Source organism: Gossypium arboreum, chromosome 13 (assembly GCF_025698485.1).
Source record: "Gossypium arboreum isolate Shixiya-1 chromosome 13, ASM2569848v2, whole genome shotgun sequence".
Lineage (NCBI taxonomy): Eukaryota > Viridiplantae > Streptophyta > Magnoliopsida > Malvales > Malvaceae > Gossypium > Gossypium arboreum.
In genome coordinates, this window is record NC_069082.1 from 20415934 (window position 1) to 20427024 (window position 11091).

At 33.5% G+C, this 11091-nt stretch overlaps 1 non-coding gene across 1 annotated transcript; it reads right to left on the reverse strand.

Annotated features, from left to right (window-relative positions):
• Window positions 1-10467: 10467 nt before the first annotated feature.
• LOC128287639 (small nucleolar RNA R71) lies at window positions 10468-10574 on the reverse strand. The gene has a single exon (XR_008278338.1). It is a non-coding gene; the product is annotated as a small nucleolar RNA R71 (small nucleolar RNA).
• Window positions 10575-11091: the final 517 nt, after the last annotated feature.

The window sequence follows — 11091 nt, forward strand, 5'->3', positions numbered from 1 at the left end:
AGCAAGGTAGAATCGTTGGGCAAATGAGACTTAACCCTATCATGAAAGAGGTAGTACTAAAGGAAGTGATCAAATGGTTAGATGCGAGAATAATCTAACCCCATCTCAGATAGTTCTTGGGTAATTCCGGTACAATGTGTACCAAAGAAAGGTGGAATCATGATTTTCGAGAATAAACATAATGAGTTAATCTCGATGAGAACTGTCACGAGTTGGAGAATCTATATTGACTACAAAAAATTGAACAAAGCTACTTGTAAGGACCATTTTTCGTTACCTTTTATGGATCAGATGTTAGATTGATTGGTAGGTAACAAATTTTACTGCTTTTTAGATGGATATTTGGGATAGAACCAGATAGTTATAGCCCTAGAAGACCAGAATAGAACTACTTTTACTTGCCCGTATGGTACATTTACTTTTATGCAAATAACTTTTGGCTTATGTAATGCACCTGCCACATTTCAACGATGTATGATGACAATTTTCACTAGTATGGTTGAAAATTTTGTTGGGGTTTTCATGGATGATTTTTCTGTTTTTGGTAACACTTATGATGTTTGTTTGAGTAATTTGGTTAAGGTATTAAAAAGATGTGGGGAGACGAATCTTGTCCTTAACTGGGAGAAATGCCATTTTATGGTTAATAAGGGAATTAGGACATAAAATTTCCAAAAATGGAATTAAAGTGGATAAAGCACAGTTGGACGTAATTGAAAGATTACCACCTCTAGTTAGTGTGAAAAAAGTTAGAATTTTCTTAGGCCATGCTGGTTTTTATCGCAGGTTTATCAAAGATTTTTCAAAAATTTCTAAACATTTTTGTATACTTCTAGAAAAAGATTTTTTTATTTTATTTTAACAAAGCATATTTAAAAACTTTTGAAGAGTTAAAAAGTTCGTTAATTTTAGCCCTAAAGATTGTTACACTTGATTGGAACTCACCTTTTGAGTTGATGTGCAATGTAAGCGATTTCGTTGTTGGAGCTATGATGGGTCAAAGAAGAAACAAAGTGTTTCATCCTATCTACTATGCAAGTAGAACTTTGACAAGATCCCAACTCAATTATACGGTAACTGAAAAAGAACTCTTTGCTATTTTTTTTTTGTTTTTGAGAAGTTCTGTAACACCTCTAACCCATATCTGTCACCGAAATAGAGTTACGGAGCATTACCAAATTTTTTTAGAACATTTGAAGATATTTCAAGTCAATTACTATTCATTTTCCAAAATCATTCATAACGTCCCTTAAAAGGACCCTCGAGACCAAATATAAACATTAAATTCAAATTGGGACTTAATCAGGAACCCTAAGAATTTTTGTGAATTTTTTAAAAAGTTTTCCAAGTTACAGGGCTCACACGCCAGTGTGGTCCAAGGGACACGCCCGTGTGACCCTGGGGCACGCCCGTGCTACAAACCGTGTTCGATCCCATGTAACTCTCTGACTTGTGCACACGGCCATGCCATATGCCTGTGTGCTAGGCCGTGTGGTCAATTAATTCATTTCGAAATTAGATGCAAGTTTCACATGGCCAAGACACACGTCCATGTTCTAGGTCGTGTAGCACACACGGCTGAGACACATACCTGTGTGCTCAATTCTGAGCATTCTGTTTCTCAAAATTAAGGTACAAGGGATACACGGCTTAACCACACGCTCGTGTACCAGGCCGTGTGTCACACACGGTTTAGACACATGCCCATGTGTCTGCCCGTGTGGATAAAATAAAGTCATTTCCATCTTTATTTCTCACCCAAAATTTTAACCAAGTTCTTACACCAAATTTACATCCAAATACCAACCATTTCAAGCATTGAATCCAAGCAAATTATAACATCTAACATGATATATTGTTACATGAATTCATGCTTTTAATCTTACCTTTCACAAGCATACTTATTTAATCTTTCTCTATCAATCAATAATAAACACTTATGTTATCCATAAAATGAACTTAATACATTCATACATATACTATAACATAATCATCACTAGCCATTCCAATGGTTAGATTACAATAATCATTTACATTTACATGCCAATATAACCAATATAACCTATACATGCCATTGTAACCATAATTGCTTTACCATATTGTACCGACATGGGCCTATAGATAGTGTGAGTGATCTCCGCCAAGCTTCCAATCCAACGGGCTTTTGATTTTCTCTAAAACAGGGAAATAAAACTATGCTTAAAATGCTTAGTAAGTTCGTATAACATGGTACATAACTTACCATTCATTCGATTATGAGGTAACTATGTAAGACATATTCAATTAATTTGACCTTAAGCCCTACACACACATCCTCCTTGCCTTTGTTAGTCATATAATCCATAATAACATCAAAACATATATGGGCTCAACAACAATCAAGATTTCAAGCACATATGCTTTCCACAACATGTATTCGTTCAACATACATAATTTATCTCATTATTACAAGTATAATTTCATACTAGTTCATTTCTAGTTCAGATCATTTCATATCAGAAATTTACTTATATTACTCAGAATATCAATGTTACGATTAGTACACTCAAGGTGTATAAGTCTATAATTAAGGATGTACATACTCATCAAATAAATTCCATGTACAACATCGTCATTTCATATTTCCATATATCGATTATCACGTATCGTCATTTTCATGTATTTCAGGCCGATATGTGTAATAACTCATTTCTTCTCATGTCTAGAACTTTCACCCTTTGAATTTATCTGAAATATTGATGGATACACAAGTAGTACACCCGTGGTGTACAAATCAAGATTCATCAATTCATAATCAATGGTACCCATAAGGTACTATTTGAGGGAATACACTCTCGAGCCACACATGTATACAACAGGATTACCAGTCTAGGCTAAATCTTTTTTATGACATATGCTCTAAGGAGCTTGATCTGGATTAACCGTCTGGGCTAAATCCAATACATAACATATGCTCAAGGGGACTTATATCAGGATTACCCGTCCGAGCTAAATCTTTTCTGTAATGAGGTTAATAAGATTACTTGTCTGAGCTAAATCCTGTCAATAAAAAATGCAGAACCTCATTCATTTCGGGAAATCACATATCCATTGAATTTCCATTTTATTCAACTGGGATTTAAACATTTTTCTCAAGAATTATCGGGCATGTGATTATTTCATACATCTGCAACATTCATATAATTCAAATAAACACATTTCACATTCATTTCAAGAATATAAGTAACGTTCTCATTGTTTATCCTTTTTCATCTATTGGGCATTATCATTTAATTCAAACATTTTTATTTATCAAGCTTGATCAGATATGTAATCATTTTCACATATTTATGACATTTATAAAATTTACATAAACACAATCAATGCAAGCATGTAAATAAACACAATTTAGTTACACGAACTTACATCGACAATGTTCGTGTACGTAAAATCTACTAATCCGATATTTTCCTCTTTCCTCGTTCTAGCTGCGAATTTGGTCTATTCGAATCTATACGAGTATATTTTACATCAATTTCTCATATTTCTTACTCATTTAGACTCAATTTACATCCTAGGAAAAATTACCATTTTGCCCCTAACTTCTCCATAAATTCCCATTTCGTCCCTAGACTCGGAAAATAAAATTTGTGCAATTTACTCCCTATTCCAAGCCTAACCAAAATCCCATTACAAAATTTACAACACATGTATTCAAAAAAATTCTGAATTTTTCATCAATTTTCACCACTTTGCATTTTATTCCTCAAATCATGTTTTTATCAAAAATCAATTTGTAAAAGTTGTTTATGTAACAGCCCGATTTAGACCCTAATCGGAACGGTGGTTTCGGGGCTACGAATCCTAGTCAGAAAACTAATTTTAAATTATTTTCTGTGTTTATTTTGTGTGAATTTATATCTGTGAAATTTTCATGATTTAATTTTGTCGTTTAGATATCCGATTTAGAAACAAGGACTTAAACGCGTAAATTGAAAAATTGGCTAGTTCTCATAGTAGGGACTAAATTGGGGTTGGCTTCTTAAGTGGAAGCATTTTATATGAAAAAGTCCATTTTCTTTTATTGTATGTATATATGCTAGTGTACGGCATTAAATATATATATATATATACACATACATATATTGATAAACCATATAATAAAATATTTGTAAGTTAAGCATGCGTAAGTAAGGTGGACGATTATGTCCTTATTATATAAGTATGGGTTCTAAATCTATTAACGGCAAGATAGGAAACCAATAATTTGAGTTATTATAATGATACAAAACATATCATAAAACTTTCATTCATATTTTTTTCTCTTCATTGCCGAACATAAAACAAACAAAAGAAGAAAACATAAAGCTAGAGTTCGTACACTTCCAAGCTTAATTCAAGGTAAGTCCTAGCTCAGTTTTTGATAATTTTTACATTTTTGAGATCGTTACTTTGAGTACTACAAAACTTATGCTTGAATTTTTTATTTTGGTGAATATTTTGAGTTATGCCATTGAGGAGAGCTTGTGATTTTTGTTGGTTGTTGATGAATTATGAAAGATAAAGGTTGGGTTTACATATGTTGTATTGGGATTTTTGATAATTTTGAGAATTAAGACTTAATAGCAAAAAATAAAAATCTAAGGGTCTAAAATGTGAAATTGGGGAAACATATGGACTTATATGTGTGCTAGGAGTATTTGGCCTAAGCAAGATATTGTTAAATTTTTCTTATTTTTATTTTGTGCAATAGAGATTAAATTGAAAAAAAATGTAAATGTCAGGGAGAAAATGGTAATTTACCCATTTGTGTGTTTTTGGACTAAATTGAATGAGAACATTCGTGAATGAGCCTTATTTGAATGTGTTTAGATCAAGAACCAAGAAAATCAGAGTTGGATCGGGGAAAAACGAAGGTGGTCGACTAGTCGTTCTGTTCCGTTTTATATCGTCCGAGGTAAGTTATAAGTATAATTGTGATGAAATTTAACATCAAGTGTACGAGAAATAAAGTGACGGCACTAAGTGTGTGATACGTCACAAGACTTTAGCACTAAGTGTGTGATGATATTAATGTAACGACACTAAGTGTGCGATACGTTACTGATATATGGCACTGGGTGTGTGAGGTTGACGATTTTTTTTTTTAGTATATTGATTCATAACTATTTAGTTAGACTAGAAGAAGTCAGATACGTGGCAATTGAATCTCTATGAAATAAGGTAAGTTGGTTATCAAGACATGAGGTGAGCTTAGAAGGTGACATATGAAAATTATGTGTATATGAGAGGAAGGTTACCCGGCTTTATTTGATAGCATGAAGTGAAATTATGATTGAATAACGATTGAGCTACTAGGGTTTAAAATATGATTATATGTACAACGAAATGGGATTTATGAATATGTTTAGGTAAGGCAGTATATACGGCCATGTGTATGATAATAATATTGTAAGTGGGTAATATATATGATGTTATAAGTTGGGCATTCGGTCAAAGGGAATTAGATACATGGACAGTACATGATTATAAATTCTTTTCAATAGCCAAATTATTTACTTGAGTGTAATATTATATTTTTGATCTCTACTAATGATGATTAATTGTCATAGTATTGAATAATTACTTGTGACTTACTAAGCAGAGTTAGCTTACTCTGTGTGTTTATTTATTTTGTTCTATAGATTTTTGGAAGTTAAGCTGCAAGTTTGGGGAACGGTCAGCAAGATCATCACACTATCAACTATTTTAGTATCTTATAAACTGATCTAGAAATATGACATGTATAAATTAAATTTTTTTTTAGGGACTAGATTATTTAGAAGGGTAAATGTATAATGGCCATGCAAGACTGACCTAATGTTTATGCCTAGCTTTGATTTGTGGAATTATAATAAGAATTTCCTTTTTGAACTATAAAGTAATGAGTTATGGTCGGTCTTGAATTATATTATGCATTATAATATGTGGTTGATTGATGATCTTGGTTGAAATACAAATGACTCATTTAGTTATATATTTATATATATAGGTATATACGTTTGGGCATTCGGCTAAGGATTCATAATGCATGATAAATAAGCTAAGGTATGTTATGTATATCCTAAGTCAAATTAGGACTTATGTGCACTCATAAATTGATGCCCACGTGTAATTTCATGCTATAATATTTATGTATGCCATTCGGTCATGTCATATTAGTTAAATTTATACATACTATTCAAATGCAATATGGGTTTTTATGCTTCGTATATCATGCATATATGTACTTGCGAAAACATGTCAGGCCTAGATATGCTGGTCATGATTTATGTATGTATATCAAGATTTATGTATTTATTATTTTCTATAAAAATGTGATTATAGTGAGTAAGGCTGATGAATTATTGAATAAATGGCAGAACCTTGGTAGATTGAGTTGATGTTTTTCAGATTAAGTCAAAGTAGCTATTACATATATATATTTTTTATTAGTTTAGCTTGCAGTGTCCATGATTTATAATGCAGCTCATGGTCGAATAGTGACATTTTTTCTTTGCATAATTAGATAAGCATAACTTGATTAAGATGAATGAACAGTCAACGAAAAATCCTTATGATTTTTACTTGTTTAATACGGATTAAATTGTGGACTAAACGAACGAAATTAATAATCTCCTTATTAACAATTCATGACTGATTAATAACAGTGACATGCTGTCCTTAATATTAAGGTTTTGTCTGATAAAAGTTTCCAAGGGATTTTTAATGTTCACGTTACAATCGAACTAGCATACATATACAGAGCATCTTTATTTGTTCGTGATCATATGTTTTGTCCGTTAATACTTGGATAGGTTTAAGTCATTTTGACCGGATGGGTTTTATTCTTGATAAGAGCATTGTAAACACTCCAAAAATTTTATTGTATTGATTATCCGATTCTAGTTATATAATCTTGTGATTAAGCATTGAACACATGAGGTGGCAATTACGTGACAGTTGAGTATCGACCGTTAATGCCTCGTAACCTGCTTCGGTGACGGATCTGGGTTAGGGGTGTTACATTTTATTGGTATCAGAGTTACAGTTTAGTCGGTTCTAGGACTAATGTAGCGTGTGTGAGTTTAGCTATACATGTCATATTATATATATATTGTGATACTATGTAGTCGGTTCTACGGTTTAGGGGTATTACAGTTTATCTATCATCAACCTATCATTTTCTACCATAAATGTCAAAATTTCAGCATATACATCCATGACCCATTTTCCATACTTTGATAACTTCTCAAATTAATCCCCCAAATAGATAGATTAAGCTACCCCAGTTTTAAAAATATCAAAATTACTAAAAACGGGCCAAGGAAACTTGCCCAATTTGGCCATGAAAATTTCTTCTCTCTCTCTTAGGGTTTCCATGGAATATTTTGGGGAAGAAGATGGTTAAAATGATTTTTATTTCTATTTAATAATTTATCATCTTTTAATAATGTTGATTTCCAATTTAGTCCTTAGCCTTTTTCTAAATTTTCATGGATGAGTCACCAAAATATCTACACTTTTTATTAATGGTCTAATTACCATATAAAGACCTTAATTATTGAATTCCATAGCTATTTGATCCTTCTAGCTACTAGAATCCAACTTTTGCATTTTATACGATTTGGTCCTTCCTGTAATTAAACACTTAATTGATAATATTTTCTTATCAAAATTTTCACATGACATGTCTATCATAATACGGACCATATAATAAAATAGAAAATAAATTTTATTTTTCTGTTCGAATTTGTGTCCCAAGTCTACTGTTCCGATTTCATCGAAATTGGGTTGTTAAAAGTTCCATTCATATCTTATCGGTACCAAAGTTACAGTGTTTACCGATTATATGACCATTAAGTATTTACTCACAAAGAAAGATGCTAAACTGAGGCTAATTCATAGGATACTTTTACTCTAAGAATTTGATCTTGAGATCCAAAATAGAAAGGGTGATGAAAATCAAGTAGCTGATCATCTGTTGAGGTTGGAACAAAATGAAGTAAGCTCTTCACTTGTTCCAATTAATGAGAATTTTCAAGATGAGCATATCTTTAAGGTAAGTCAAATTCATGAAACACCTCCGTTTGCTGATTTTGCCAATTATTTAGCATGTGGAATAATTCCTCGAGAAATGACATACCAACAAAGGAAGAAATTCCTTCATAATAGTCGGTATTATTTATGGGAGAATCTATTTTTTTTTAAATAATGTGCAAATAACATAATCAGGAAGTACATAGTTGGAAGTGAGATTGACAAGATTATGTACTACTGCCATTCATCTCCGAGTGGGGGACACTTTGGTGGTTCTCGCACTACAAAAAAAGATTTTGTAAGCAGGATTCTTTTAGCCTACAGTGTTTAGGGATGCGTATGCTGATAAACCTTAATTTATACATATTTTTATCCCATGCTTAGCACATTTATGGATGGTTTCTCCTTAGATTTGGTGAATTCGATGCTCCTAATTCTTTAATTTCATGTTTTATACTTAAGTGAGCATAGGAGAGTAAAAAGAGCGAGAAACGGGCCGAAAACGGAGAAAATGGACCCACATAGGAAATCAACACGGCCTGGACTTCCTCACACGGGTAAGCCACACGGCCATGTCCATTTGGCAGGATCGAAGCACGACTTACACGGGTAGGCTACACGCCCGTGCCTATTTAACAACCTTGACCACGGGCTGGAGTAATCGTACACGGGCGTGTCCTTGTCATGCCCAAGTAAAGTCCTATTCAGAAAAGGCCACTTTAGAGGGCTTTTAGGCATTCAAAAGCCTATTTAAACACCTGATGAGGCACTTAGAATTGACACATGGAGTAGGAGGCAAGGAATTACTCAAGGGAAGCCAATTGATCCATCTCAGAAGTCAGATTCATCATCAAGACTGAAGATCTCCTTTCAGTTTCCATTCAGGGGTTTTGGGTTTTCTTTATGTTTTGTTATCTTTATTCTTTTGAGATGTTTTCTTTCATAATTATGAACTAAACCCCCTAAATATCTAAGGGAATGAAACCTAAGACAGGCCTTGTTATTATTATCTGAATTGTATGATAAATATTTGACTTGTTCTTAATTATGTATTCTTAATTCTTATTTTAATATTCCAGGCTACTGATTCAAGTTAATGCTCTTATTCAGAGGAGGAAAAGACCCTGTCTAAGAGTAAATTTGTCGTAGTTAAGCAGAGTTGATTGCACACCTAGAGATAGGGTGATAAGATTTTGCCGGATTAGGGTGAAACCTAATAAGGGGATCCATAGATCGAGTTAATGCAACACTAGGGCGTTAATTAGAAAGAAATTTCAATTAATCAACCTAGGGTTAGACGTTATTAGTCTCAAGAGAGATAATAATATAACTTAGGGATTTCTACGAATCAAGTCAAATGAATAAATCGTCTGATTCAGAGTCAAATAACAAGTGAAGTCTAGGTGGATTTTCCTTGGGTATTGTCTTAATCAATCGAGTTCTCCCAAAAGCTTTTCCTAATTTTCTGTCTGTGCACCCTTAGTTTAGTTAATTAGTTTAGATAAACAAATCCCTTAATTTTTAGGCTAGATAATAAAAAGAAAGTAATTACTAGTACTCTTGGTTCCTTTGGGTTCGACAATCCGATCTTGCTAAAGCTATACTACTGTTCAATAGGTACACTTGCCTTCATCATGATAATAATTAGTTTCAAGAACGAATAATTATAAATTTTTAAAACCTGTCGCGAATATCACGTATCAAGTTTTTGGCGCCGTTGCCGGAAAACTAAGATAATAGGAGCACTCGATTTTTATGACTTTAGCCATTTTACTTTATTTGCAATTTAAATTTTTATTTTCTTTTCTAATTTTTATTTTATTCGCTCTTGGCAGGTTTTTATAGTGTATGACTAGAAGAAACCCGTTGGGACCATTACTATTTGATAGTGAGATTGATCGCACAGTTCGCAGAAACCAAAGAGAAATAAGGCGAAGCTTACGATACATACAGGAAGAGCAAGAGGACGATACTTCAACCATAACCGAAGAGATGACTGAAAACTAGGAAAATCCACTACCTTCTGTGATTGCCGCTGGTCCAGTAAATCAGAATCCTACTCCGAATACTATGTACGATTATGCTAAACCTTCTTTAACAGGAACTGAATCGAGTATAGTTAGGCCTTCTGTTGCTGTGAATAATTTTGAACTGAAACCTAACACCATTCAAATGATCCAACAGTTTGTTCAGTTTGATGGTTTGCAGGACGAGGACCCAAACGCTCACTTGGCAAATTTCTTAGAATTTTGTGACACGTTTAAAATCTATGGCGTTTCAGATGATGCCATTCACCTTCGGTTATTCCCTTTTTCATTGAGGAACAAAGCTAAACAGTGGTTGAACTCGTTACCACGAGGGTCAATCACTACTTGGGAACAAATGAACGAAAAGTTTTTATTAAAATATTTTTCCCTGGTTAAAATGGCTAAATTATGTAATGATATGTCTTCTTTTATGCAGATGGATTTAGAAACATTCTACGATGCATAGGAGAGATACAAGGACCTTTTGCGAAGATGCCCTCACCATAGGTTACCACTCTGGCTACAGGTTCAAACGTTTCACAATGGCCTAAATTCTTCGACTAGACAGATGATTGATGCATCTGCTAGTGGAACTATCAATAATAAGACACCTGAGGATGCTTATGAATTTATAGACTAGATGTCACCAAATAATTATCAGTGACAATTCATAAGGACAAAGCCAACGAAAACAACCGACGTTTTTAACGTCGATTCGATCACCATGCTCTCTAATCAGGTAAAACTTTTGAATGAAAAAATTGACGGTTTTCTTAGTTCTTCACAGGTTCACCCAGTAATGCAGTGCGAAGCAAGTGGAGGTGGATCAAGCAATTCATAATACCCACCCTATGGTCACAACATGGAGAATGAGTAGTTAAATTACATGGTTAATAATCTTCGATCTCAAAATAATCCTTATAGTAATACTAACAATGTAGGTTGGAGGAACCACCCAAATTTCTCATGGGGCGGCCAAGGGAATTAGAGACCACCACCACCTCCAAGCTTCCAACAACCACCCTAC